At 43.3% G+C, this 5,698-nt stretch overlaps 1 long non-coding RNA gene across 1 annotated transcript in view; it reads right to left on the minus strand.

Moving 5' to 3' along the window:
- Positions 1–5,608, minus strand: part of LOC103899782 — a 27,166-nt gene extending 21,558 nt beyond the window's left edge. The window contains exon 1 of the long non-coding RNA XR_657632.2: positions 5,267–5,608. This is a non-coding gene — a long non-coding RNA (uncharacterized LOC103899782). The remainder of the gene's footprint in view (positions 1–5,266) is intronic.
- Between the last annotated feature and the right edge of the window lie 90 nt (positions 5,609–5,698).

The raw sequence follows: 5,698 nt of genomic DNA on the forward strand, positions 1-5,698 counted from the left end.
GACAACCTGTGTCACCATGGTCCTCACCACGGGCTGCAGGGGAATCTCTGCTCCAGCACCTGGAGCACCTCCTCCCCCTCCTTCCTCACAGACCTTGGTGTCTGTAGAGTTGGTTCTCTCACATATTCTCACTTCTCTCTTCCGGCTGCTGTCATGCAGCAGTTTTTTAAACATGTTATCACAGAGATGCTACCTGATGGGCTGATGGGCTCGGCCTTGGCCAGCGGCGGGTCCATCTTGGAGCCAGCTGGCATTGGCTCTGTTGGACGTGGGGGAAGATTCTGGCATCTTCTCACAGATGCCACCCCTGCCACCCCCCTGCTACGAAAACCCACATAAATCCAAAACAGTGGTTGAAAGCTAAGTAGTCTTCAACCCACTCTTTTCACCCAAAAGGTAATCCAGATTTCTTCAAATAAACCTTCTTCCATACATTCAAATTGTTTTAGTATAGGCCTGCTGTGATCTTGCAGACAGACCAGGATTGTCAGGCTATCGATCTTTCCATCAGTGTATCAGGGACAGAGAGGATGGAACCTCTAAGACTACCTAAAAACATCCCAACTGTTTTATTGTTCCACTGATTAATGAGAAGGCAGACTGTATTCACTACCACAGGAACTGTAAGTTCCTTTTTTTAGATTCATGTAGGTATTTCATCTAACTCAATGCTTGTCCTGTGGTTTGTGGCTTCCCCGCCTAGTTACAAATGTTCTTGATTGAGTTGAATTGTGGATGTGGCTAGACATATTGCTTCCTCTTTGCTTGAATAATAGCTTCCAATGCTCCACTACAGTCTTGATATTGCTGCACAGCTCAGTACACTGTATTCAGAGCCAAGTAGGCATTTTCTTTATAGATCACTATTTTAAGGAATCTCAAACTACTACGACTGGAGTTGTTCACTCTTGTCCTCAAAGAAAATACAACTTTTGGGGAACTGTTTGATAAAATTATCTTTAATTATGAGATATTAAGCATGACAAAAAGTATTTTTTTTTACGTTAGAAATATTTCTTTCATTTTTGCACTTAAGACAAAAATCAAGTACTTCTAAAAAACTTTGTATTTCTCAAAGCTACAAATTGTTCTTTCTGTCATCAGGATCATTTTCCCTATCCCCATGTACTTGGGTGGAGCACGTAAGAATATGGTTTCTGTAAACAAACAAGTTGACGCATTGCTTTGTAAACCACTAAAGAGAGCTGCAAGCACCATCACTCCCAACTCATCCAGCCTGCAAGACAGGACTGCTCCAGTTGTCTCTCCTGTTGCAAACTGTTTTTTATCTACCACAGAGACTGATAACTTTCATGCAATTTAGTAAAATTCTTATTAGTTAAACTTAGAATTTACCCACTACAACGGTAAGTTTAAATTGGAAACAGTTTTTTGTATCATCTGAGCTTTCAAAGAGGGATTCTTGACTATGACCAACTCAATATAATTTTTACTCCATTAAGTTCATTCTGCCTTTCACTTAAACAGGCAAACTAACTTTGCCAGTGTACTTGTTTGGCTAAAAGGGAGAAGATTAACTTTTATGAATGATTCCTTTCAAGGAAAGACTGATTTATATTTAAACTACTGGGTCCTCGCAGCAGTAAGCAAGAGATTACATTACATGTTCAGTTTATCAGACATTTGTAAAGCTTACCACACAGTACTAACTCCACATGTTCTACAACTGCAATAATATTTAGTTGCAGAAAATTCTTCAGTTTAGAGCCAGCATAAATATCCAAAGTATATAGTTTTCCTCCATAAAATGGATGGGCTATCACATGCACTACAGCTATACTGGTTCTGCTGTACAATGCAATTCCTTGTCCTTGGAAACTACCCCAAATGTCTTATATCGAAGCTGTTAAGGGTAGGCACTTCCAGAATTTCAAGTGTGGACACAACTATTACTAGAAAGTATGCTTTTGGGTAGATATTTCATTGCTACTAAGCCATCACAAAGTCAACAGTGCTTTAATGCAGCCAGCTTCTTGTCTCACTTCACGCAGACATACTCTCAAAAACACTCTTAAAACTTTTGCCAGAAACAAGACTCCCACTAACAACAAACAGACATTGCTATTTGGCTTGCCCACATTAAAATTTGAATCATACTATCAATAAAAACCTATTAAAAATGCTTGTCCAGCATAGCTGTGTTTAGCACAAGAGTTAATAGCAATTTCAGGACACCTAAAAATACTCCCGATGCTATGGTACTTTGAAGCGTGCTATTGAATATCCTCCCCCCTTCATCTCGACTACTGTAAGGAATTGCGCAGCTGGTTAACTGAGAATACAATAGTCTTGTATTTGGACAGAAATCATCTTGCAACAGCAGTCATTTGGAATTGATCAAACTTTAAATCAGACTACCCATATGAGACCTGGTTTTCTCAAAAACGCTTTGTACTAAAGCTAGTTTATCCAAGGTGTTCAGAGATTCAGATCCAGAAGGGTGTAACTTCAGTTCAGCCTGCAGCATGCTGTAGGAGTCACACACTAGGTGCTGGAATGTTTGCACAAACGCTTAGAGGAGTATTTCTTTCTTGTTCACAACATCAGCATGCAGAAGACAATTTAGGCAGCACTGGGTGAGATCACTTTGCAGTGGTTCAGGTTATTCAATCCACAGAGGACCCAACCTTTTACGCCCGGTAATTACTAATCCACCCCACACATGTGCAAGTAAGTACGTATGTATAGTTCCATAGGGTTGCATCCCATCTCCAGCTCGGTTCTGCATTTATTATGTACGCATCTGCCTAGGCAGGCTACCTTTTGTGCTGTATTTGGATTCTGTAGTTTCCTTGTTCTCCCAACACCAACCTGAACTGAGATCATGTCTGAGAACCAGCAGATACAGGCTCAGGGAAATGATATTGCAAGGCAGAAAAAGCACAGAGTAACTCCTGGAAGTTTGCAAACCTACTCTTCACTGGCTTACTAATTCAAGATCTTATTAAATATCACTGCTTGGAGACTGCCCAGGGATAGCAATGACTCAAAGTACTCCCTGCCTCAAAAAGGTGCTTGACCCAGTTCTTACAAAAAAAAATAGGACATCAATTGAATTCCTAACCTTACATTTCAGCTCACTAGCAACAGGATGCTTGTGGCTCTCAAAAAGCCTTGGCTCTATAAAACACAATAATCCAGCTTGTGAGCCAGGTAACTGCTACTTCCAACAGCCCTGTTGATAAGGTTATCTAGGCCTCTCACGTTTGCAGTTTCCATGATAGCAATGGGATTCTCATGTGCTCAAGTGCCATGTCCTTGGCAGCAGCGTGGCAGCAGTTCCCTTCTCTCCAGAAAGCTCAGGTTTTCTTCAGAGACAGTCCCCAGTAGTTCTTTCAGTTGCCGCAAACTTGCCACCTTTTTAAAGTGTGGGAATCAACTGCAGGTCAGGCTGATTGGATGCTACCTAACCCACTTCTGCTTAGTGATGAAGAGTACACCCCACCACAAGCCCTGTTCAGAAGGCAATTTAGGCCTTTAAAAATGTAATTTTAATTTTTTGCTGGTTTATTTGGTAGAAATCAGTGATGTATTTCCTTTAACCACCCTTAAGAACAATTCACCAACATCTGAACCCCCCCCCCCCCCTTTTTTTTTTTTTTATTTGAAGGTTACCCCCCCCCCCGCTTTGTATTTTCATGAATGACGAGTTATGCATGTCCCCCAGTACAGAAGTTACTATGAAGGCTACTCAGTGCTCCTTGATAATGTGATTTTGAAAAATTGCTATTTCTTTCTAGGTTTTTCTGTAAGGGTACAATTTTGGCAAAATACAATAGCTCGAGAGCTGATGGCACAGCTTTTCTGCTGCATGAAAAGAGGCCTGTCAGAAACTTGATTGTAGCTGAGTGATTTTCAGACTAGTTTTCAGCCAGCTCCGAAATGTTACTTTTATCCAGTATCTGCTTTAAATCATACCGGCTTGCCCCTTGCTATGTGAGAACAGCCAGGCTAATACTGCTTCACAGACCTCAGCCTCTACAGTAAGGTACCTGAAATACTAAGACTCTGATCCTTTGGCTGATGAGAGATTTTGAATCCGTGTTTAATTCTCTTAAGCCTGAAGATACAGATACACATATACTGTTGCATCTTCATTGTTTTAATTTTTCTTTCATGCATTACTAAATAGAAATTGGATTGCTGCTTACATTCATCTACTGAAAATTTGTTTCTGAATACTTAATAGGAGACTGCATTTCCTCCACCAATGTATTCTTTGCTTGCTTGGCCACTTCATATGGGGTATAATAAAATCTTCCAGATCATTTCACAGGTGCTTTGATCTGGTGCCTAAATTTACAGTAACAGAAAAGAATGCTGCTCTCCGAGATGTACAGCACACATCACCCTTAGCTTTAGAACGCAGATATGGTCCTTCCCCTGCCTGCCAAGCCATAATTTCCTCCTTTTTTCTAACAGCTGTGACTTTGGGTATTCGAGACATAACCTTGATTCTCCTGCATATACGAGGTTGCTTTGTTAATGACCAGAGAATGTTGGGCTTGCCAGAGGCCCTCCTCAAATACTTTAGCCTCCAAGAACAGGATGCTAGTCAATACAGTAACTTTAGAAAAAAGCTGTGACTCACTCTTGCTTCTCTGGCAAACTCAGTTGAGAATGTTTTATTTCCCCAGTGCTTCCTCTAATTTGGAGCAGGACAACAATATCACAGATGGGCCAATACATATTGTCTACTGATCTTATTTTTGATGCAGGTATTTTGGGATTGTTATAGTAAGAAGTATTTTTTTTTTCCTTTATACAAGAGGAGAAATGGAATATCCCGAAGGGCACCAGTAAACTGGCCCTTGGCCTTGGAATCACAGGTGATTAATCATTCCCTTCAGACATGCTTATGAGAGTTGTCTGTGCTGGCTTACTTTAACTTACTCTGCACTACACTTGGAAGCCTCAGACAGCACTGCAGGCACTGCCAATTCTTAAGTAGGACTGGCCAACATGAGCGTAAGATGCCGTGTCTGAGTGCAGTTATCTTCCGTTATCAAAGTACACAATTGCCCAAGACAGCTATTTCAGAGCACACCCTTCTCTCCAGATCCTGTCACAGAGGCTGCGCTCCTTTGCAGCCTAACTACAAATGCAAACTTCTGCTGCACAGCACGCCGTTAGGCGCTCTTGGTAACCGATCTTTGAAGTATTTTGGTTCAACCTCTTGTCAGAGTTAAGCCATACAACTAAAACAAGCAGCTGAAGCATGTAACCATGCAGAAAGCCACTTTACAGGAAAAGCAGAAACAAATCCTCCGCAGATACCATTTCCCTGTGGGAGGATCTGTCGCCTGGATGGACCTCCGTACTTGAAAACCTTCTGCCGGCACGGGGACAGAGGCCCTGGAGAGCAAACTAGCTGCAGGCTCGTGGAGAGCGGGCAGGAGAGCTGCAGTGCAGGACGGCGGCGGCCGGTGTGCCCCACCGGGCTGGCAGGGAGTTAACAGCAAGGCCACAGCCGCGGCGGGCAAAGCCAGCGCTGCCGCAGAAGCTGCCCGGAGGAGAGGCCGTCGCCCCCCAGCCTGCCCCCGGCAGCCACGGTGCAGACGTGGGAGGGGTGACGCACCTCCCCCCGGGCGGCCCGGCCCGGCCCCACCCCTAAAAGCCGCGGCCCACCACGTGCCCTTCCCCCTTCCCAGCGCGCGGCGCCTGAACGGCGAACGGC

This window comes from Aptenodytes forsteri, unplaced genomic scaffold (genome assembly GCF_000699145.1).
Source record: "Aptenodytes forsteri isolate BGI_AS27 unplaced genomic scaffold, ASM69914v1 Scaffold387, whole genome shotgun sequence".
Taxonomy (NCBI): domain Eukaryota; kingdom Metazoa; phylum Chordata; class Aves; order Sphenisciformes; family Spheniscidae; genus Aptenodytes; species Aptenodytes forsteri.